Source organism: Symphalangus syndactylus, chromosome 9, assembly GCF_028878055.3.
Source record: "Symphalangus syndactylus isolate Jambi chromosome 9, NHGRI_mSymSyn1-v2.1_pri, whole genome shotgun sequence".
Classification (NCBI taxonomy): Eukaryota; Metazoa; Chordata; class Mammalia; order Primates; family Hylobatidae; genus Symphalangus; species Symphalangus syndactylus.
The window spans coordinates 116137119-116162219 of NC_072431.2; the positions used below are offsets into that span (position 1 = coordinate 116137119).

Below are 25101 nucleotides of genomic sequence, written 5' to 3' on the forward strand. Positions count from 1 at the left end.
GATTACAGACCTGGCCAAAGTAAGCAATTCTTATTGTGAGGTGTTGTTTTTCATTTAAAACAAGGTTACAAACCTCCAGCCTTTTTGTTCCATAGAGTAAATTAGCTATGTGAACAATTTAAAATATTTTATGTCACTGCTATTTATGCCTTAATCCATTAGGCAATCACTTAATGAATGACTACTAGATGCCAGGCACCATGCTGGATGCCTGAGTCTAGAAGGAAAAACAAAGTGCAGAGAAGCAGTATGATGGAGAGGAAAGAGCCTCTAGTATAAGCAGATGTGGCTCCCCATTCTGGCTCTGCTGTTTACTAACTGTGATTTGGTTAGGTTATTTAACTTTTCTGAGCCTCATTTCTGTGTCTCTAGAATGTAGATAATAATACATCCTTCACAAAGCTGTGATGATAGTTAATAAAGCAGTTAGATTCAAAACACAATTGGGATGATGATAAAAATATTTACTAACCAGTATGATTAGTAAATCAGGAAGAAGCAAGTGTAGAAAAACAGTAAACTTGTACATATCAGCATGCCAGTAGAATATCAGCCCTGCTTTCAACAGGGCCTAGAACATAGGAGGGAGGAATTCAGGTTTTAGTTTGAGGCTGGGAGTTGTATCATTTACATTGTTCCTTTTCTATATATTATAATGTTTTTACATCTTAAAAATCTTTCTTACTGGGGAGAGACTGTTAATTCTTAGAGACAGCCCAGGACTCAGCCAGGAGCATTGCCTTTGATATGCAAACTAACCAATCAAGAGCCATACCTCTTCTGTCTAGCCCATACACCACAGGAAGCAATATTCCTTCACTGTAAGCATCCCTGGCCAGGTACCAGGCAACTAGAGACCATCCCTAGAGCCCAAAGCCTGCCAGAATTCCTCTATTTAGTCAGTCCTAATCTCTTTACTCTACCCCGCCTTGCCTTTCCTGGGGAAACCCCCAATAAAGGCTCCGGTCTAGACTTTCCGCTGGCTATTGTATTTTGTCTCCTGACCAAAACCTAGTGCTTCCCCTGTGACCCTACACAGGTATGTGTATTAGTCTGTTCTCACACTGCTAATAAAGACATACTTGAGACTTGACTTGAGACTGGCTAATTTATAAAGGAAAGAGGTTTAATTGACTCCTAGTTCCACATGGCTAGGGAGGCCTCCAATCATGGCAGAAGAGTAAGGGACATCATACATGGTGACAGGCAAGAGAGAATGAGAGCCAAGCAAAGGGGGAAACCCCTTTTAAAGCCATCAGGTCTTGTGAGATGTATTCACTACCACAAGAACAATATGGGGAAACCACCCCCACGATTCAGTTATCTCCCACCTGGTTCTTCCCAAAACGTGTGGGAATTACGGGAGCTACAATTCAAGGTGAGATTTGGGTGGGGACACAGCCAAACAATATCAGCATGCCTTTTGTTTCTAGGACCAGTGAGTATAGTAAACTTTGTTTCCCTGAGCCTCTTCCGTGTTTCCTCTTGCAAGCACACCTGACTGACCATCATAAACACAGGAGTAGACATAGAGATATTTAATTGATGGCCATACAGTATGAAATGTGCTATAATAAAAGCATAGAAAAAGACAAAGCCAGCACAGTATAGACAGCCCCTAAACCTAACTTGAGGAAATTAAGGAATGAGAAGAAGACAAAGCATTTGAGCTGAATGTTGAAGGATGGGTAGGCAGGTTTGTGAGGGCTGAGAAAACTCCATGCAGAGAGGGAAAAGCATGCACCACAGTGTGAAGGTACACACACATAGAACATGTTTCAGGATGGATGAGGGTTGCTGGGCTGTGAAGAAATGGACTGGATAGGTAATGGACAACTCTGGAAATGTAGGTAGGAGCTTGATCTTCAAAGGCCTTTGAAGTCACGCTGTTGCAGTGTGAAGAGCAATGGGAAAGAGGGAGATATGGGATAGAAGAAAATGAGTGAGTGACGTGGCTGCTTTGGTCAGCAGAGATATGAGAGCCTGAACTGTAGAGGGGTGTCCAGTGGGCAAGGAGAGCACCAGTTCAGGAAATGTTAGAACAGATGGAGCTATGTTTGAGATTAAATAGAGGGGCAAGAGAATGAACCAATTGAAGATGACTTTTGGGTCTTTAGCTTTAGTGACAGGTGCCAGTAGGAATCCCAAAAGAGAAAACGATTTTAGGCCAAAGTGCTTCTCTACAGGCCTGTGTAGCTACATCATTCCCCTGACTACCAGGTCAAGTGAGGCTTTTTTTTCCCCTTGTCTCACAGCTGTAAATATTTCATGCCAGTGGCCATGTTTCTGTTTTATTTTGGGAATGGCACTTTAACTGGTTTTTCAGTTTAAACGACTCAGGAACTGAAGGGCCATTTTTGTCCTCAGGGATATGTTTGGTGCTGAAGATGGCAGACAGTTGGGTGTGGGTGAGGACAAATAGCGCCTGAGGTCTTGCAACTTAGAAGTAACATCTTGTCATTTGAGGATAACACTGCCAAAGGTGTGTGGGTGTATCTTTGAAGCAACAAAACAGAAAAAGCATGACCAGCAATCCTATCTAGGCTAGGTGTCTATAAAAAAATCATTATTCTCTTTATTACTGTAACTCTTGTGGAGGTCCCTTACTGGCCTCAGAGATGGCCCTGTGTTCAAAGGAAACCACCCCGTTGCTCTCAGAGGGTGGTTGGCCAGCCTTTCGTTGATGTTTTCTTTTTTTTGCCTGGCACTGCCCCGTTATGCCAATTCATTTAAAATTTTGCTTTTGTGTTGCCTCTCCCCATCATCCTTGGCAGTAGCTAGTAATCACCCACTCCTGGGGCCTGTAGAGTGCAATAAGCCCCTGGCCTATGTGTTCCAGCAGGCATCGCTTCAGAACTAGGGAGGCTGCATACAGGCCAGACTTCACTACCCCCTCACTGTTCTGTTAGCACTGAAGCCACTTCAGTGGAGGACAGATTTATAAGAGGATTCCTTTCTCATCATAGTCAGTCCCTGTCCAACTTTTTGATTCTAAAGAAATTTGCAATGGTCTGGAATTTTCTTGACAGCACATGTTTCCATTTTTTAAAAAAATCTACTAAAAGCCGGGTTTTTATGCCCATCATTTCATTTACTACTGTGCTACAATCACCACTGGCTACGTTTATTGAGCGCTTACATGCCAGGCCCTGTGCTAAGCACTTTACGTAGATAATATGAGTTCATCTTCCCAACAACCCATGCAGTAGGGCCATGACTACCTCTCTTCTTCAGAGGAAGAAACAGGCTTCCAGAGGTAAAGTCATTTGTTCGGGTTCACTGTACACTAAGTGGACAGGCCATGAATCCAACCTAGACATTCTTAACTGCACAGTTTGCACTCCTAACCATCACTTTGTACAACCCTGCAAGTAATTAGATATTACCACTATTAAAGAAGATGAAATTGAGAATTAGATAGGGTTAAATCCAGAACCCAGGCCTCTCTGATTTTAGAGCCATGTTCTCATTTGTTATCATTTGTGATCAAAGCATTTCTTCATATAAATTGTTTTATCCCGGGTAACTGACCTTGAATCCTATGATCTTCAGAATAAGTTGATGAAATTGGTGTTGGTGGCCGGGCGTGGTGGCTCACGCTTGTAATCCCAGCACTTTGGGAGGCCAAGGCGGGCGGATCACGAGGTCAGGAGATCGAGACCATGGTGAAACCCCGTCTCTACTAAAAATACAAAAAAATTAGCCGGGCGTGGTGGCGGGCGCCTGTAGTCCCAGCTACTGGGAGAGGCTGAGGCAGGAGAATGGTGTGAACCCGGGAGGCGGAGCTTGCAGTGAGCCGAGATTGTGCCGCTGCACTCCAGCCTGGGCGACAGAGCGAGACTCCGTCTCAAAAAAAAAAAAAAGAAATTGGTATTGGTTTGTGGTGTAACAATAGTTCTGGTCTTATGTCTGATCATGCCATGCTTTCTCAACCTTGGTGGTAGAAAGTACATAAAAGGAGACTATCTGCATCATAAATGATTAACTATGAAATCCCAGAAAGTCAGTTTGGACTTGCTGACTTTCACTGAATACCAAGCACTCTGCCATTAAGGCTGATACATGGAAAAATTTTTCCCTCTTTCTTTGGAGTTTACAATCTTCAGAGAAATGCAGGACAGCTATTTATTTTTGTATTTATGCAAATTATATAGACATAAAGAGTAGTTAAAATATAAAAACAACATATGGTTTAGAAGAATTTCTGTAAGTGTTCCTGGCATCTCCAGATACAGAAATAGCATGGCTGCTAATAACATGGCTTCCTCAGCAAACAATGATCACAGTGCTTAGCCTCTCTCAGAATATGAGAGGTGAGGGACTCTTCGAGAAGTGGGTGCAATTTTTTTACTTACACACTAGTTTTCCATCTTCCTTCATAATAAATAACTGCCATTTTAAGGAAGTTGAAGCTGGGGGAAAGGGGGAGAAGGCTGAGGTGACAGAATAGAACAGAGCAAAACTCACTTATGGGATCTAGCCTGTCTTCTTGGGCCGAAACCAGCCAAAAACACTGATCTATATTATACAGCAAACTTGACACACTTAGCAGAATTTGATTGAAGTTCAAGCCACTAAATCGGAAATATTTAAGGACAGCATAGAACCAGCTCCTTAATCAATGAGCCTAATAATATCTCTTACTAATCAGAAGAAAAGGACTAAAAAAAAAAAAGATTTTTTTAAAGGGAAGATAAAGAAAGATGGACCTGCCGGTTATCAGAGTCTGTCTACATGCCAGGGTTGTTGTGTCATATTATCTTCATAACAACCAAGGGGAGCAGATGCTATTCTTAGTTCTTCATGTTGTAGATGGGGAAACTGAGGTTTCAGAGTTTAAGGGATTTGCCCAAGATCATGCAGCTAAGGAAGTGGTAGGCTCGGAATCCTTACCCAGCTCCTTCTAATGTAAGAAAAACCTGTACTTTCCTACCTTAGTGGAAAGCTTTCCTGAAAGACTGCAAATCACTGCCAAGTGGCGTTTGCAGTCTCTGAGCACATCCTGCTTTGATATTTGGCAGAAACCGTGGAAACCGAAGGTGAGCAGTGTGGCCAGAAAACAGCCGGGGACTCTTCAGTTCTCTCTCCTTCCAAGCTGGTGGACGAAAAGCACAGCCCTTCCTTTATACACCAGGCTTCATTTGTTCTTTGCACCACAATGCAGCCCCAGTGCCTATAGTGCAGAAAGAAATTAATTTTTCCCAATATTATGTAATTTTTGGCATGTACTGAATGCAGCCAGAGAGACTAAGCCAGGATTGTATCAAGGACTTATGCCTGTGTCTGTGCAGAGGGATGTGCAGTTGCCATAGCAGCAATCAATCCACTAAATAACTAGTAACATAAACTGATTCAAAGGCAAAGACTGATTTGGGTCAGAGAATTGCACTCTATAAAGCACAACTTCTTGGTGACTTCTGAGGGTTTTTTGAGCTTTTGTGGGTGGCCCTAGAGATGTATAGTGAGTGACTGCTCAGATGCAAGAGGGTGTGTTTACCTCAAGAGGAGATCAGCATGCTGTTCTCAGGCAGTCAGAATAGAGAATTCCATGGAACGTGCCATGAAACCGCTTCCACTGCATATCAATTTCCAGGGGCTTAGAACCAGGAACAAAAATAATAGCATCCAATTATTGAGTTCTTACCATGTCCTAGGATTCCTCTTGGTGCTTTGCAAGCATCTTGTCAACAATCCTGCAAAGTGGGATTTATCACCACTTTTCTACAGATGTAGACACTAACATTAATATGCCCAGAGTCATACAATTACCAGGTGTAGATTGAGGATTCACACTCAGGTGAGCTTCATACGGATGCTGTTCCCTCGCCACCCTGCCATACAGCTTCTCTACCTTGAACTTTCTCTGAAAGGGAAGGATATTTCTTCTTGGCCACCCACGTGGTAAGGATTGCAGTGTTCTGATTCTGCTTTGCACAGTGTGGAATACTACTAATTATTTTTAACCCAACATGAAAACTGTTAGGGCAGCAGGACTTGCAACCCCTAGAGGTAGCACTGACTAATTCCAAAGATTTGTGTTGCCATACTCAAAGAAAATTTATTTTTTCTTTTCCTTGAGATTTTAGAATAGTATCAAGTATTCTGTTGTCTCCTTTTGATCTTGCCAAGCTTTTGGGTAAACCTGGACTAGGGAGAAAGAATTTCTGAATTATAATAAAAGGTGACATGTTGTAAGCAGAAACCAGTGACTGGATAGTCTATGTTGGCTTATGGGCTGTGCTACTTTGTAGATGTGTGATCTTGGGCAATTACTTCAATTCTTTTAGCCTCAGTTCTCAACTCTATGCAATGGGAATGATTATGATAATAGTTTCATGATGATGCCAACTAACTCTCAGTTGCCTAAAATACTTCTGGGAATGCGAGGTAAAAATTGCCTCACAGGCTTAAGAATTAAAGACTGCAGACTCCCTTGCAACAGGGAATATATTCCCTCATCTATATATCCTGATTTTTTTTTTAATTTGCTTTTTGGCTTAGCAGCTCTCCATTAAATGTTTGTGAAATGAAGGAAGTCTAGGAAGGCAATTCATAGAGAGGTGTCACATGGTTATGGTTTAATGAATACTCGTTTTCTGTTTAAACAAAGGCTAAATTTTAGAGAATCTTTCATCTACAGTTTTTAGTTGCTAGTTTGATTCAGTATCTCAGAAGAACTTGAGCCCCAGGAACCTGGAGGAAGGAGATTTATTTGGACATTTGGAAGTACTTTTATGTTTTCTGTTCCTTCTTTCTGACTCTGTGGCTGAAAGTCAGGACATAAGGTAAGAGGTGTTAACTGAGTGTCCCCCTGGAAGCCTCACCTTCCCAGGGCCCACAGCCACAGAGCCTGGGTCGAGAATGCTGGAAATGGGCTTTAGTCAATGGGCAATTGACATGGCTGTGCCAGCTGGAATACACCTCGAGGAGCTGCATAGGTGAGTTCATTTGGGGGGTTCCTACTGTTTCTCAGTCTCTTCCCTGAAAGGACGACATTTCTGGTGAAAAGATAGTCTCTGAGCCAGCCCTTTTTACATGGACTGTCAGTGGGTTATAAACATCATACAGGCAGGGCTGGGCAGCATTTTGAACTTGTGACCTGGAGGTGAAAATTCTGCCCGTCCCTTCTAATCATTCTTCCCCACATGGTAGTATTTTTGTATTGACCTATAGCCCCTCTACTGGTTTTCTGTACATGGCACTGCTGTAATCTGTGGCTTTAAAATAAGTGCTCAGTTTTCTTCCTGTGCATGGACATTGATTTTTTTTAAAATCCTAGAATGCAAACGGAACCTGTGCCTGCTATCTGAATATCTCTAATTAGACTACTTGTGCAGATCTACCAATTGACTTTAATAGATTGAACCCAAGTCTGCAACTGTGTTGGAGGGGAAATGAGATTGCCTTGCCTCTCAAGTTATCTTCAGTACTTTGAAAGCAGACAGATTTCCCAAATTCAAGATACAACAGTAGGCAAAAGTTCCTGACACTGGAGGCACTATTTAATCATCACACAGGTAAATTACCTCTGCCATGAGAAAATTGGAGCAGTAAATGAAACATTAGTCCACTTCAATAGGAGGTCATATCTGTTTCAGTGCCGTGTCAACCTGCTTCTCAGATAATATAGAGTTGAGACAGCCATTCGTGCCTTCATTTTTTTAGTCCTTTTTCTCTTTATATTCTGCTGAGCTTTGTTTTACTTGAGCTTCTTTGTCTTCTACCAATTAAGCCCAAAATTGGCAGTTAAGACAAAATACAAATGAAAGGGAGGGTGCGGTGAGAAAGTAGAAAGACAATGGAGAATGAAGTTGAAAATTGATCTTTTCTTCCTTCCTCTCTGGCAGCTGTGTTGAGCAAAGGAGATACTGAGCATTGCATGACAGGGAACCAATAATTTGCCAGGTTTGAATCCCTGAGCAGTCTTGAGTAAAACCGTAGGGGACAAAGGTTTGCTATTTGAGCCTATCCTCTCCCCATCTGACCTCACTGCTTAAGTTTCTGAACCCCCGCTGGGCTCTTCCACATGCAACAACTTTGGGTAACATTTATCAAGGTTTGCTGTATGCCATCCACTGTTCTAAGTGTTTCATGTGAACTATCTCATGATTATCTTATAAAAACCCTAAAAAGAACCATCATCTCCATTTCCAGATGAGAAAGCTGAAGCAGTAGAGAAGTGTAGTACTTGCATGAAGGTCATAGTTATAAAGATGTGGGAATAGGATTCAAAAGAGAGCATCCTTGCATTTTCTAATTATAAAAATATTCTGCCTTTATCATAGAAAACCTGAAAAATATGCAAAAGCATATGGAAGAAAATAAAGCCATCCACGCTACTGCTCTTATAAAACCACAATTACAGCAGTTTGTTGCAGTTCTTTCCTTTTTAAAAATATAAATAGCGGCCGGGCGTGATGGCTCACGCCTGTAATCCCAGCACTTTGGGAGGCCAAGGCGGGCAGATCACGAGGTCAGGAGTTTGAGACCAGCCCGGCCAACATAGTGAAACCCGGTCTCTAATAAAAATACAAAAATTAGCCAGGCATGGTGGCGCACACCTGTATTCCCAGCTACTCGGGAGGCTGAGGCAGGAGAATCGCTTGAACCCAGGAGGCAAAGGTTGCAGTGAGCCAAGATTGCACCACTGCACTCCAGCCTAGGTGGCAGAGTGAGACCTTGTCTCAAAATATATATATGAATATATTTTAAAATGAATATATTGTTGAGTTCATACTTTCAATAGAGTTTTTATGGTCCGTTTAGTCAAAATCGGAAGTGAACATTTTTGTATGCCATTATAATTTCTTCCTTTGGATAGTCCATGATGTAATTAACCATGCCCCTATTGTACATGTAGAATATTTCTGGTACTTGCATTTTAACAGTGGAATAAAAGCCCACTTTAAGGGGAAAATGAATATTTTTAATGTGTGAAGTCAGGAAGGAGTGGCCTTTGGAATCAAGAAGTCCTTTGATCTAGATTTGTTTTTATTTCTCAGGTTGTCATGTTCACTTTTTATTTGTATACATTCTAAGCCATCTTTGGAGAATGTGTACATTCCTAAGCTTGCTTTTCTTTGACATCTGTACTTACAGAAAAGTGTAATTTCACCTGAAGACTGACTATCTGTAAAGCAAAACTTATGCAAGAGCTGCAGTGGACTTCCTTTGCTGGCATATTTCCTAGGTTTCCTGGAAAATCTTCACAGCATTCCACTGTCTCTAGTCACATCTGTACTGTACACCCCAGGAAGTGCCTCATTTTCAACTCAATCATACACTTATTGTTTGTTACTGTAGTGGGGTCGGAGGAGCAAGGGGCAAGATACTCAACAGGCCAACAGGAGGAAAGAGCCATCACACATCGTTCTTGTCATCAAGGACATACCCATCTAGCCAAGGATGAGAATGAAGAGCAACAATCATGACTTTCATAAGTGCTGTGATACATGTGGTTATAAAGGGTTATGGGAGGCCAGATCCGGTGGCTCATGCCTGTAATCCCAGCACTTTGGGAGGCCAAGGCAGGTGGATCACTTGAGGTCAGGAGTTCGAGACCAGCCTGCTGAACATGGTGAAACCCTGTCTCTACAAAAAATACACAATTAGCCAGGCGTGGTGGTGAATGCCTGTAATCCCAGCTACTCGGGAGGCTGAGGCAGGAGAATCACTTGAACCCGGGAGGCAGAGGTTGCAGTGAGCAGAGATTACACCGCTGCACTTCAACCTGAGTGACAAGAGCCAAACTCTGTCTAAAAAAAAAAAAGGTTATGGGAACCCAGCTTAAGGAGCATGTTTCCTAGGAAGAACAGGTATCAGCAGATGTGGTTTAAGCTTAGCTTGGAAAGATGATTATGAATTATGGAAGTAAATGAGGCGGGGGAAGGGTACACCTTACAAAGGGAATGTTACACATAAAGGCATAAGGTGGGAATTTTTAAGGAAACATGCAATACAGGGTGGGTCAAGCAGAGGATAGATAGTAGTTGAAGATTAAATTTATGCCTAGTGTTCCATCATTGGAATGCTAAGCTTGTGGGAGTTATTTATATCCTCCCTACTGCTCAAGGTCATTGCCAAGGTCTGGTTTTTTCACACACAAAAATTTGCAGCCTCCAGCATAAATGGGTTAAAGAGCTGGGCAGGGATGAAATTATGGAGAGTGTTTAGTGCCAACTTTAGAGGTTTTGGACTTTAGTCACTGGTGCATACATGAGGCATTTAAACAAAGAGGAACCTGATTACCTCTTTCAGGACCTCACAAATTTGGAAGCAGCATCTTAGCTACCAGTTGCATTACCCCCTTACTCATCTTTCCTTCTGTCCACTGCTCCTTTATAACTTGGTTCCTCTTATATGCTCTGGCCTTTGGAAATTTATTCAAAAACCTTATTATATCTTCATATAAAGTTTTTCAACCATCAATATCCAGTAGAACCATTTAGAACATCTGCAGTTAACTCTTTCATCTGTAGGTTAACTCATGGCCTACAACACTGTGGTCTACTATGGCAGGCCCTGTGTCATTTCTGCCTTTGGTTGGTCATGCCTTTGGTTGACTTAGGGTTGGTCAGCTACTGAACAAAAAAACATCACTGGAAGCTCAGTCACTTAAGGCATTTGCTCCCTTCCATTGCGGTCTAATGTGGGTCGGGGCAGATGTGTGTGGAGGGGTGGGATGGCTGTGCTCTGCTTAGTCATTCATGGTCCCAGGCTCCCCTAGGTCCTCCATTCACATTTCACTGGGTAGAACTCAGTCTCAAGGCCACACCTCATCTAGGGGAGGCTGGGAATATGGGCACAGAAGATGAACCCAGGGAGAAAAGGAAATGGGATTTGGTGAACACACAACTACAATATATATGCATACGACTAAAATTATAGTTTCACTTTTATGGGAGGCAACAGCAAAACCACAAGTCAGGCTTTCTGATTTGGGGACATCCCATTCCCACAAATATTTTATCACTTATGAAACTTATCTAATCCAGTTTGGATATAGAGTCTGGCTTATTTGCCCAGATTTTCTATTTCTGCTTCTTATCCAGAATTTATTTTCCATTTTTGTCCCCATTTGGTAAAGCTCTTATAAAGATGTTTATAATTTCTATTTTCACTCTGATGTTGAAGTGACGATTGTGAATCAACCTTCAAGTTGTAAATGCAAAATTGAATATTCTATCAAAATAGTTCTCTCTGTTAATTTAGAGACATCTTAAATAGAAGGTAAATCAGAAGCTTGTGAAAGGCTGAAAACAGTAAGACGGTGTGTTCAGACTACATTTATAATAGAGGAAACTGCTAAAAATTATTTTCAATTTGATGTGATTTATCTGTATAAAAAGTGCAACTCTATTGCCTTTTGCCCTACTCTTTATATAGAATAACATTTGCTGTTTTTACCGTGTCCTCCACCAAACCCATCAGTCTGTCATATAAGTCATATATTTTGTTTTGTTCTGTCACCTCCACACCTGCCTTATTTAATTCCATGCAATCAGGAATGTGCTAGGGAGAATATAATTAGCACTGCCAACAGACTAGCAATGAAATTGCATCTCTGTGTGGAAGAAGAAAGAGATGCTGCTGGGTAAGGAAATAGATTTTAGTTTAAAATTACACAGGAACAATTGGAAACCCAAAGGATAGGAATTGTTGAAATACAAAATATGCTTTGGTGATATCATTTGACAATTAATAGATCTTTTTGGGTTTTTCCCTTCATCCTTTCTTCCCCCAGCCTCCGTCTTCCCTCCCCAGCAGTCTATGAGAGTCAGAGAGAGAAAGGCATTATGCTGTCTCTTTACCACCAGGATACTGTTCCTGATAGAAAGCAGGTTGCTCACTCCTATTCGACCTTCAGATAACTTCAATGACACTGCCTTGAGAAGGGCTTCCATGAGCAATGAGGCTAGGCTTGAAAGAGTTCCCTCAGTTTGCTTCCTTAGCATTCAGACTCCCTGTCTAATACTGATGATACTTTATCTATCAGTAAATTATTGTAATCCTGGTATCTAGCACAATTCCCAGCACATGTTTGACACTCAGCCAATATCTGAATGAATGAAAGAATGCATACTATTTGTAAATAGGAGAAGCTTTAGAAACAGGCATACGTGGGTTTCTACTTTGGCTCTGCTGGCTCCTAGCTCCATGTTTGTGGCAATTTATTCATTCGTTTCATGATCCAATCACTATAGCTGCAAAATAAAGATGGTGGTCCTAATTGTAGGGTTGGTCTGAGGATTAAGTGAGACAATGTATATGCAGCCCTAGAAGAATTCTTATCACATGAATGCAAATTAAACGTTAGTTCTGTGGTCTGTGGGGAACATTGGAGGGTTCAGAGCAGGGGAGTGTTGGAGCAAAAGTTGTGATTTATGAGAGATGAATCTGATGAAAAGGTGCAGAAGAAATGAGAAAGGTAGTGAAGAAACTGCTGTGTTATCCTTAGTATAAGGTAATGAGGGCAGGGAGCAACTAATATCCTGGATGGAGTATGTAGACCTAGATACCGTCTCTGGCTGGGGCAGTTCATTTTGTTAAACTGGCATTCATATGCCATTTAAGTGGCATATGAATGTGCTAACCCCTCACTGAGCCCCCTTACTAAACTGTTGGCTATCTTGTCAACAGGTACTGGTTCAGCTTAGTCAGGCTCATAACGAAATGAGGAACAGTTACTCATTTAGACCCCTTCATAAATGGGGTTTATTTTAAAGACATCCTGCAATTTACTACAATTGAAACAGGAAGGCTGTGAGGATCCAAGGCAGTTGCTTCATCTCTCTTGACTGTCACTACTTCACAGTCAGAGTGTGTCTACTTCTTTCTGTGTATTTACTCTTTTATGTTTTACTGATTAATTTCCAAACTGCTCTACTTCAAATCCCACAGAATAGCTATCTGTCTTAGTTACCATCACTCCATTTAGAGTTTGCTTTATGCTAGACCAACTCATGAGTCCTCAGCCTGGCTGGGAATGAACTTGGGGGCTCTTCTTGTCGCTTGCAAAGAAAGCCACTAGGGTAAACTAGAAAGAGATATTGGGAATGATAAGATACCATGACTGATATGCTCAGGACAGAGCAGTTGTGAGGGCAACATAAGTTTGTTTCTGCTATTAGAAAAACTTGTCCCATATGTTGGCTTAATTAAACACGGGCCTACTCTGATGGCAGGGGCTCAGTGACATAAGCAGGATAAAGAATATGGTTTCCAGAACATCTGAAAGAAGAGGTAAATATGAGGTCATCAGAGAGTGTGCCCCACAAAAATGCATTTAATAATTCAAGAAATAGTTATTGGTGCCTTCTGTGTTCACAGTTCCAAGCACTGTACTAGGTACTGAAAATACAGTGATGAACAAGAGAGAGTCTCTGCCCTTGTGTAGCTTACACTCTCATGAAGAGAGGCAATTAAAAGGCAAATAAATACGTGATTTCATATCAGGTAGAGATAGGACTTATTATGAAGACAAATATAATAGCATGAGGGGCTGGTAGGTATAGTAGATTACCAATCCCATTTACTCTTTCACATGGACACAAAGATAGAGTGTATTTGTCAACTTCCCTTGCAGTTCAGTGTGGCCATTTGGCTGAGTTCTGGCCAATAAAATGTGAAAAGAAGTGACGTGCCACTTGCAGGCATGGACCATAACAATTTTTTATTTATGGTCCTTCATGCTCTTTTCTGTTTTGGTTGACTTGGAGGGAGACCACTCCTGGGACAACCGTGGGCACTGTGTTAAAGGAAGTGGAGCCACAGGATCCTTGAATCACTGGATGGAGGAATACTTCCCAGCTCGAAATGCCTATATAGAATGGTCATGTGAGTGAGAAATAAACTGTGTTAAACCAGTGGTTCTCAAAATTGGGTCCCTAGACTGGCAGCATCAGCATCACCTGGGGTTTTAGTCTGTTTGTGATGCTATGACAAAATACCTGAGACTGGGTAATTTATAAATAATAGAAATGTATTTCTCATAGTTCTGGGGACTGGGAAGTCCAAGATCAGAGCAAAGCAGATTTGGTATCTAGTGAAGGCTGTTTTCTGCTTCCAAGATGGCACTTTGAACACTGTGTCCCTACCTGGTAAAAGGGACAAAAGGGGAAAAGGAGTCTAGCTAGTTCCTGCTGGTACTTCTATAAGGTCGCTAATCTCATTCATGAGAGTGGAGTCCTCATGGACTATTGATCTCCTAAAGTAAAGTCTCCACCTATTAATACTTGATATGGTTTGGCTGTGTCCCCACCCAAATCTCATCTTGAATTGTAACTCCCACAATTCCCATGTGTTGTGGGAAGAACCTGGTGGAAGGTGGTTGAATTATGGGAGTGGGTCTTTCCTGCATTGTCCTCATGATAGTGAATAAGTCTCACGAGATCTGATGGTTTTAAAAACAGGAGTTTCGCTGCACAATCTCTCGTCTGGTCTGCCACCATGTGAGACGTGCCTTTCACCTTCCACCATGATTGTGAGGTCTCCCCAGCCACATGGAACTGTAAATTCAATAAACCTCTTTCTTTTTTTTTAAATTGCCCAGCCTCTGGTATGTCTTTATCAGCAGCATGAAAATGGACTAATACAACCCTGTTGCAGTGGGGATTGTTTTAACTGGAGGTGATACAAACATTCAAGCCATAGCATCTGGGAACTTGCCACAAATGGATATTCATGGGCCCCACCCCAGATATACTGAATCTTGGAGGGGTGGGGTCTAGCAATCTGTGTTTTAAAAAGTCCTCAAAATGATCCGGATGCACCTGAAAGTTTAGGACTGTTTGAAGTCACTGGGATTCTAGAGTTTGTTCATGACATCAGCAAGCATTAGCTTAACCAATATAAAGAGTAATTTGGATGGTAGGAGTGAAGTTAGCAGTTTGAAATGGAGTGGTCATGTCCTTCTGAGGAAGGACACGTAATTAAGAGGGAGGGAGAAAGCCATATGAAGATGTAGAAGACGATCATTTTAAGCACTGGAAAGCTATTGCAACGAACTTGAGGGAACAAGTCTAGTATTTTTGCAGAAAAAACAGGAGTGCAATGTGGTCAGAGTGGAATGTTTGTGGGAAAAGGGTAGGAGATGAGATCAGAGAGGACAGTAGGAGCCACATCACATGGTGTAAGGGGCCGTGAGTAAGGATTTAGAAGCTCTTCTAAGTACAATGTGATTTATTTATTCAGCAATTTTTTTCTTTTTAAAATTGTAAAATGCACGTAACATAAAAGTTACTATTTTAACTATTTTTAAGTGTATAATTTAGTGGCATTAAGTACATTCACAATGTTGTGCAACCATCACCATTAACCCATTTTGAGAACTTTTTCATCATCTCAAACAGAAACTCTGTACCTACTAAACAGCTCCCATTACCCCTTCCCTTTCACCCCCGTCTCCTGGTAACCCCTATTCTGATTTATGTCTCTATGAATTTGCCTATTTTAGGCATCTCACATAAATATACAATATTTATCCTTGTGTGTCAAGCTTATTTAACTTAGAATAACATTTTCAAGGTCCATCCATGTTGTATATGTGTCAGAATTTCCTTCTTTTTAAAGGCTGAATAATATCCCATTGTATGTATTATATGCCACATTTTGCTTATCCGTTCATCTGTGATGCACACTTGGGTTGTTTCCCACTTCCAGCAATTGTGAATAATGCCACTGTGAACATTGGTGTACAAGGATGAGTGTGTGTGTGAGTCCCTACTCTCAATTCTTTCGGATCAACAAACTTTTTGAGTGCCCTAGTGCTGTGTACTGGGAATGAGGAGAAGCATAGGCTCTGATCTGGTCAAGGCACTCATTCCAGGGAGGGAGAAGATAAGTGAAAGTCAGCTGCAATGTATGAGAGTGCTAGAGGTATGCTCATATAGAGCACCTAGAAGGATCACTAGAGGGTGTCAGGGAAGGCTTCCTGGAGGCAGCAGTGCTGAGCTCCATCTGAAAGAACAGGTAGGAATTAGGTGAAGAGAGGGAGTGGCATGTTAGGGAGATCGATGGTAGAGCATCAAAGCAAAGAGGCGTGAGTGTGTAACTCCTCTGGAGAAGCTCAAGCTGGCAGAGGAGGGATGAAGAATGGGTAAGGAGGGAGTAGGAGAGAGTGGTGAGTGATAGGGCCGCAGAAATAAGCAAGGGCCTGGCTGCAGAGGATTTGGCAAGAGATGTTAAGGAGCCTGACACTAATCCCTTAGGGCAGTGGTTCTTTATCTTGACTGCACTTGAGAATTGCTCAGCAGCTTCCAAAAAACGCCAGTGCCAAGCCTGAGTTCCACCCACATAGATTCTGGTTTAATTGGTCTGGGTTGGGGCCAGGGCATTGGCATTTTTTAAATTTCCCCAGGTAATTCCAGTGTGCAGCCAGGGTTGAGAAGTACTGCCTCAGGCAATGGGGAAGCTTTTGGAGGGTTTTAAGCAAGGGAGTAGCAAGATCAGATTCTTTCTTAACCACTTGCACATATTTCAATGGAAAGTGAATTTTATAGCTGAGGAGACCTCCTTGGGGAAAGAGGCCCTTCTCTGTTCTCTGAGAATCATTTTCTTATCCACTATAAAATGAAGATACTACCTACATACTTCAAGGGCTGCCATAGGATTACACAACATTGCATTTTGTCCCTACCCAGGATAGATGGAGAGCACATTTTTTTTTTTTTCCTAGGCAAAGCTGACAGTACAGAGAAAACGTAGGCAGGGTCCTTTATTCTCAAGATTCTGAGACCCACGCTAAGGGTAGCCCTAGAAGGCAGCATTGCTTCCCCCTCCACTATCCCAGAAAGACAAAAGCAGCCTTCCATTTGTGTGGCTAAGTCTCCCTCAGGCAAAGAGCCACTGGGGGTCTGAGCTTCTCTGGTCTTGGCACTCTGCTGGGATCGCGTCAGAGTCTCATTTCCTTAACAGGAGACTTCCTGATGAGCAGGATGAATTTACAGTGTATTTGACCGGAATGAAAAGTAAAAGCTGATGCAGCTGTGCGTGATAACGATGAGGGGGATGAGGGAGAGTGAGGCGGCACCTGCCTGCTGACTTCATCACAGGCTCCATGCTGTGGCAGCAGTTGTGTAGCGTTCGCTTGTTTCCATCTCTATCCGGAGCAAAAATCCTATAGCAGAGCCACTCACACAACTCCCTTCTCTCCTCTTCCCAGGAGGGAGGTGTGTGACTGGGTTCAAAACACAAATAGTAAGAACCCTGATTCGGATTTGCATCTTTACTTTCTTAGGGCACAGCAGCCCTTAATTTTTGGGGGAGTGGGGATCTTGTTTCCTCTGCCTTTACTATTCCTTGAGGGCTTGAACCATGCCCTTAGTCATTTTGTACTGTGAGTACATTAGGTGGACAAAAAAAAGAAAAATGAGCGTTCAATTGACAAAGGATGTTGGAATTGATTGTGCTAGAAAGTAGGGGAATGAAGATGACTTGGGTGGCCTTGGGACTTGGAGAGAAGTGAGGTTAGGGGGAGGTCTCCACATCTCTCTCCTAGTGCAAGTTAATTTTAAGATCTGGCAACTGTTGTATGTTCGTGATCATTATAGGTTCAAGTTGCCCCCAGAGTAGTGAAATTCCAAGCCTCTCCTACTCCACTGACGGTAGTGCCAAGTTTAACATGAGAGTACCTGGGATGGGACATCCAGAAACAACAGCGTGTTTGGAAGGGTACACCAAGATCTTGCATATCCTTGATGCTTTTTGCATCAAGATATAGACAAATCAATGCAATGTTTTAGATTTTATGTGCTCTTTGAGGTCACACATAAAATCTAAAACAGCACTGATTTATCTACACCTCTGCTCTCTCTCATTTAAGTGGATAAATAAGTAGTTGATGGTAATTCTGTGGGATCCTAAATCCGGTGGCCTAAATGTTAAAGGGTGTAATGTTTCTCTTCTCTCTAGATGGTAAACCTCACCTTGTTAGCTAGATTTATTTTTAGGCTTTATACTCTCTTTTCACAATAAGCTGGTTCTTTCATTATTTAAAAATAGCATCGTGGGGTTAATAGTGCATTCAGGGTAAGCATGTCAGCCTGGGGCTGTCTAGGGGGCTGTCCTGGAGCCATGGCCCAATAGGGGGCCCTATGATTCCTAACCTCAGTAACAGGGCCTGGCCATGCATGCATGCTCAGATGATGGGCCATCTGTGCCCTGCCTTGAGCCAACGCATAAAGTACCTCGCTTGCGAATTAAAGGTAAGGAAGGCTTAGGCTTCCTAGGTCATTATGAATGTGGAAACCAGCCTCTTGTAAGAAGAACTAAAAGAAAGGACCCTACTGAAAAAATGCCAGACGTATTTTATAAATTACTTCTTTGAACTCTTACTCACCTTGTGAGACAGGATTTTTTATCCCTGTTTTACAGATGGAGAAATTGAAGCTCCAAATGGCTAAGCAATCTACCCAAGATCACACAGCTAGATTGGTGGCATCTAAAATTCGAACCCGGTCCTGATGTGCTGAACTTCGCATCTGGATTTCTTGAAATGTTAAGGATTGATATGCTGAGCTGGTAATTCTTTATGGTGGAGGGCTTCTTTGTGTATTGTAGGATGTCAGCAGTATCCCTGGCTTCTATTCTACATCGTAGGAGAACCCCTAGTCCTATATGACAACCAAAAATGTCTCCAGATAGTCAGTTGTCTCCTCATGGGCAACATCACCCCACTCCCAGTTGATCACTACTGCCCTATGTTAACATATATGTTTTCTCATTTAATTTTCACAACAACCCTATACACTAGGTGCCATTATCATCCCCATTTTGCAGATAAAGAAATGAAACCCAGATAAATTGTGAGTTGATGAGTGTCACAAAGCTTGTAAATATCCCTCATTTTTTTCCTGGGTATAAAGTGGTAGAACTAGTGAAGGTGACGAGAGGCTGAATATTTCAGTGGTTGATACCAGGCAAGGGCAGCACCGAAGTCTTGATTATATTGCTGCTTTATTAGGCATTTGAAAAATTTAGTGCTTATGACACTAACAACCAGGAGTAGGCTGTTAAAACTCAAGTTCTTGATAGAATCAAATTCAGTAGATCTGTGGTGGGCACAGAAATATGTATTATAAAACACAGCTACACTGATTGGCGGTGCTGTTGTCCAGGGAACCTAAGCGTGAAACATGGAACATTGTGCCTTGCTGTGTTTGAAGTGACCCTAAAAGAAAATTTCAGGAGAAAGAATGGAGATGGTAAGCGGAAAGGAGAGGGTTTAGGGTGAGACCTGGCGTGCAACTACTTGCACAATTCAGTTTAACTGCCACACAAAGAGGGCAGCGAATATGCATTATACCAAGTGACCTGCAATGCTTGGATGAGGGGTCTACTGTGGACCTTAGGATGATGCATCCAGTGCCTTCAAATCACTACTCACTCTTGGCTAGTGTTGAATCCCAAGGCTGAGTGGGCTGCCTCCTTTGGAAGCTTAGTGCATCCTGAGGTTCTAAAAATGGTTACAGTGAAACAAAAACAGCTGTGTCAATTTCCAATTTCCGCTCTATTCAGATTCACACTCTGCCTCCTCTCCTCTCTTAGAGGCAGTGGGACACAGGCACACACATGCACTCATTCCACCTCCTTTCCTCCCTCAGGCATGGAGGGACATGAGCGTGCACACAAGCAGGCACACACAGACACACATGCGCGCACTCTGCTGCCTCTCTCTCACTTACTTGAGTTCATTTCCCCATGGAGAGGGAATGTTTCTACTTTTCCAAAAAGGAATGGCAAACAAGAGAAGCCACAAGAGCCCAGACTACAATAAAATGCTACAATATGCTTTCAAGCTGGAGCGACTAAAAAGCTGGGAAGGGAAAGCGGCAGTATAATGTCTATTTTTATCTTCAACTATAATCTACCCACTTGTAGTTTCATAGCTGTCAGGAGGCAGAAAAGGACATGTAATCAGCCTACCGTTCTCTGCTCGCATCCTACACCTGCGTGGCATGAATGTGGGTGTGTGTGCACATACACAGATACTTCAACACACTGTCAGAGGGTTCGATTGAACTCACACCTGAAGCCAGATTTTTTTTTAGAAGTTGTCCCTTTGTTCATTATTTCTTGGCCATTTTCTGGGTCCCGAAGGATAATTGTTAGCCTTGGATGACCAGAAGGAGCAGCTATGCACCTATTAGTCTTTTTCAGCCTTGGCCACACTGTGTTATGAGAATTCCTAACCTCCTTAACACTACTCACTGGTTTGGTGATTATCTATCTCCTTGAGAGAAAGCAAGTATGACCCAATGGAAATAGCACAGCCTTGGAGTCGGGACACCTGAGCATCTTGCCTCGTTCTGCCATGTCCAAACTCTGTGACCTCCAGCAAGTTCCTTTACCACTCTGAACCTCAGTGTCCTCATCTGCAGAGGGACGACAACCCCTATTTGATGACTGTTGAAAGAATTCAAGATAATGTATGCAAACAGTAAGTGTTATATGGTAAAGGCTAAAGAAATGCTGACTACTAACTGTTATTTTTCTTATTGCTGTTATATCTGCATTATTATTTTATTAATAGTCATAGAAGTCATAGAGGTAGTTTGGGGTTTGATTTCTATATCTGTTCTATATTCTTTGTTCTGTTTCAGTTGTTACTCTCTTATATTGGTGGTGTGAGGTATCACATAAGGTTCCTACATCGTCATCATAAGCAAGGCAGAGGAACGACCTGCTTTGTGTGTAAGGCTTAGCTTTTGAAAAACGTCTGGGGTGCCCTAGTCTCCTTTAACATGCTGGCAGATAAAAGACTTAAAATCTTAATGGAGAAGCTCAGTCCCTTGAAAGCTCCTTCTATCAGAAGCTTCCTTTTTAGCTGGTTCAGTGACATCTCAGCACATATGGGGGAACTTAGAGTAAGTTTGGTGATAATTCTTCAGAAAGTCAAGCACCTGGAGTCATACAGGTCTCCATTCAAGGACTGTCCCTGCCTTTTATTAACCACGTGAACTTGTGTATTTTGTTGAACCTTTGAAGGACTCAAATTTTCTCATCCATAAAACAATATGTCTACAGTGATACGGTGAGGTTCAAAGTGTGAAAACACTATAAACCCTAGAGGATCAGATAACTGTTAACATGCTACTGTTATCGTAAAATATTGCAGGAGGATGATGTGGCCTTTACAAGTTTTGAAGTCTAAAGAAACACAGTAATTCCTGTGGGCTCCAAACCAGATTTTGCAAATGAAGTATTATTTTTGAGCATAGGTCTCCCCCTGTGCATTACTCCCAGCCTGCGTGCGGACCCTGGGCTACACACCACACAGTCATGCCTTTGTCTGGAAGCTCATTAATGCAGCAACAACTTCAACAGAAGAGCAGCTGTGTGGTGGTGTCTGGCTCACTGAGAGGGACACACAGGTCCTGCTGCTGCTATTAAGCATTTGCAAGGTGACAGATTGCCGCAATGACGTGTCCATGTGCTTCCTCATTATAATGCCTCAGGTCTAGAAAAAAAGCCTGGACCCACCAAAAAGCTTTCACAGATTGGAAAGTGCACAGTTTGGGGGTGTTTAGCACTTCAGCACATGCTCTGTGACTGTGCATTCAAGGCAACATGTCACAAGAAATTAGTCTGCAGCAGGCCACATATGTCAGCCAGCCGGTGGAAGCATTTGCCCAACACCCAGGCAAGGGACTCAGAAGAAAAGGCTGCTCACCTTAAATCGCCCTCTCAGTTAGCACATTGGCGAGATCATCGAGAATCCTCTGCTCAGGTCCAATATTGCTGTGGAGAAGCATGAGCTTGGATAAAGGGAGAAGTAACCAGGAGGTGCTAAGGAAAAAAAAAAAAAAAAAGGCATCTCATGCCATTTACTTTGCATCAGGCAGAGAGAGATTTGCGTTGCACACTTATCACATAATATAACAATCCTGCCAAGTGAGCACTATTAATATCTGAATTTCCAGATGGGAAGATGGAAGCTAGGAGAGGCCATGTGTCTTGAAAGCCATCTAACTAGGGAGTCCCCCAAAGATCTCTTAAAATCTAAAGTCTACCTACTACCCTTCCATTGAGCATGTGCCTGAAATATGATGAGGTTGATTTTCTTTGTGACAGACTTACCGACACTTGTACATTCAACTATCATCTTCTTCAAAGAAGAAACTGTGGCGGGTGCTATTCCACAACCCATGTTTATGTCCAAGCTTTGTTGGATTCCTGTTTGGGAATTTCCTTCCGAGGCGGGCGGTGTCGCATTCATTTGAAGTCAGTCAATCATGGTGAGTTATTGCCTCTTACAGGTAGGTTTACAAGGGGTAAAGAGAATGATTAGGACTGCATTGTTAAAGTCTGTGCAGGAGATGACTGAAAGTCAGGGGCCGTAGTGGTGGAGGCAAGGGCAGATGTGAGAGAATTGAAAAGACGCAGTGACTAACTTGCTACGGGAGAAACATTTGCAGCTCGGGAGACTGTATCTATAGTAATGCAGTTTTCTAACTCAATATAGGAGGAAGAGGAATGATTTTCTGGAAAAATTGGTGGTAGGGGGGCAGATAGGGAAGGAAACGGGCAGAATATGCTCCCTGTAAGACTTAGGCATTGGTCTGGAAGTTAGGAGAGAGTTCCAAACAGTTTAGCTAAAGAATTGAGAGTTTCTGATAAATGAATGACCAAGGAAACCATGGGAGGAGATAAGATGGAGGAGGTAGAAAAATGAAGAGGGAAGAACACTGAAGCTTAATGATGGTTAAAGGGTGTATGAGGCAAGGGAGTGATGTTAGTAATCTTCAAGTAGCAACGCCTCTGTTTCAAGCATATCTTTGAAGATAGCCAGTTATAAATCGACTGAACATTTGTGAGAGCAGGGAGACAAACATAGTCATGTGGCTTAGGCCAGTCACCTTATCCAGGCTTGGTCTTATGAAAATGGTCAAAGCGGGTAGAGTGATGCTAAGTGAAAAAATCAGATGTTTGCCAGCCGCTGTGTACACACAGACACTCCCATGGGGCACCCTTCAGCCACAGAGTAAGAATATTTGGGCCTGACTGGCGGAACTCTGCTTTGAAGGGTAAATTTGGGAGAGAAAAATCCAAGCAAATATTCAACCCTGCTTTTCCTACTAATGGGATCTCCATTCTCTGGGATTCTGTGTAATCTGCAAGTTACTGAAGAGCCACAAAGTGTGGAAGGAAGTAACAGTGTGGTATAGGACAAGAAGAAAACACTAGCTTATTACAGTCAGTCCCCTCGTACGACTTCGTGCCTAAAACAACAATTCAGTTTTTTTTCTCCTGCTTAATTGACTCTCTTTTCCTTAGAGGGGCATGCCATGGGCCTAAACTATTGGGATTGTATGTGTTAAACAGAAGGCGGTGTCAGGGAAAACAAAGGAGAAGACATGGGAGGAGACAAAGGCAGGGCTGGACTCTGAAACAGTTGTTCATACTGTGGCAAATCACTTCAGTTCTCTGGGCTTTAGCTTCCTCCATGTCAAATGAAGGCCTTGATGTGGACTCTTTCAGTTTGTCCCCACTCAGATATCAGAGAATATCTGTGATGTACAAGTGAACATGCAAACCCATTTATACATGTATTTCACAAATAACAGTTCCAGTAATCTGAGAGTACTTAAATAAGGCCAAAATAAGCACATGGCTTCTTTGATATTTGGGTCACAGAGGCTCTGATCTCCATCTGTTGTCTTCCCTAAATTTCACTGCAGTCCTCAGGATTGCAGTGCTAGTACAGAGGTGTCCTCCTCTTTGCTCATTTGCTGCCTCCTCCAGGAGAATTAAAATCCTGATGCAGCCCTCAAAGGGGCATCTGATTAAGTAATCGTGTCTGATAAGATTCATGCTGGAACCTTGGAAGTCTCAGAGAGATTGACATTGGCCAGACCTCATGATCCTGCTTTAGCAGTGCCTTGCTTGATTCTCTGAAGACCTCAGTGTAAGCCTCCATTCTTACAACATTACATTAAAACCTAAGCTCCTTACTATGGTCTGTAAGTCCTAAATGACTGGGACTCTGCCCACCAGCCCAGGTTCCTAGTGCTCTCCTTCCTGGTTGCTAAGCTCCAGCCACAGTAGCTTTCTTATGGTTGCTCAAATACACTTAACCCCAGCTCTCCCTCAGGCTTCTCTCCGCATCTGACCCTATTGCACCTCCAGCATCTCTCTCTCTCTCTTTTTCTTTCTTTCTTTCTTTTTCTTCTTTTCTCTTTCTTTCTTTCTTTTTCTTTCTTTCTTTCTTTTCTTTCCTTCTTTCCTTCTTTCCTTCTTTCTTTCTTTTTATTATGCTTTAAGTTTTAGGGTACATGTGCACAATGTGCAGGTTTGTTACATATGTATACATGTGCCATGTTGGTGTGCTGCACCCATTAACTCGTCATTTAGCATTAGGTATATCTCCTAATGCTGTCCCTCCCCCCTCCCCCCACCCCACAACAGGCCCCGATGTGTGATGTTCCCCTTCCTGTGTCCATCTGTTCTCATTGTTCAATTCCCACCTATGAGTGAGAACATGCGGTATTTGGTTTTTTGTCCTTGCGATAGTTTGCTGAGAATGATGGTTTCCAGCTTCATCCATGTCCCTACAAAGGACATGAACTCATCATTTTTTATAGCTGCATAGTATTCCATGGTGTATATGTGCCACATTTCTTTATCCAGTCTATCATTGTTGGACATTTGGGTTGGTTCCAAGTCTTTGCTATTGTGAATAGTGCTGCAATAAACATACGTGTGCATGTGTCTTTATAGCAACATGATTTATAATCCTTTGGGTATATACCCAGTAATGGAATGGCTGGGTCAAATGGTATTTCTAGTTCTAGATCCCTGAGGAATCGCCACACTGACTTCCACAATGGTTGAACTGGTTTACAGTCCCACCAACAGTGTAAAAGTGTTCCTATTTCTCCACATCCTCTCCAGCACCTGTTGTTTCCTGACTTTTTAATGATGGCCATTCTAACTGGTGTGAGATGGTATCTCATTGTGGTTTTGATTTGCATTTCTCTGATGGCCAGTGATGATGAGGATTTTTTCATGTGTCTTTACTGATACCAAAACAGAGATATAGACCAATGGAACAGGACAGAGCCCTCAGAAATAATGCCACGTATCTACAGCTATCTGATCTTT

General features: G+C 42.3%; 2 long non-coding RNA genes across 3 annotated transcripts in view; both read left to right on the forward strand.

Moving 5' to 3' along the window:
* LOC134731461 (uncharacterized) overlaps positions 1-18578 on the forward strand; it is a 95075-nt gene extending 76497 nt beyond the window's left edge. Inside the window, exon 3 of the long non-coding RNA XR_010113751.1 lies at positions 18373-18578. This is a non-coding gene — a long non-coding RNA (uncharacterized lncRNA). The remainder of the gene's footprint in view (positions 1-18372) is intronic.
* Positions 18579-19755: 1177 nt separating this feature from the next.
* LOC129490312 (uncharacterized) overlaps positions 19756-25101 on the forward strand; it is a 32619-nt gene continuing 27273 nt past the window's right edge. For both annotated transcript variants that reach the window (XR_008660219.2, XR_010113749.1), the window contains exons 1-2: positions 19756-20437; positions 22072-22235. This is a non-coding gene — a long non-coding RNA (uncharacterized lncRNA). The remainder of the gene's footprint in view (positions 20438-22071; positions 22236-25101) is intronic.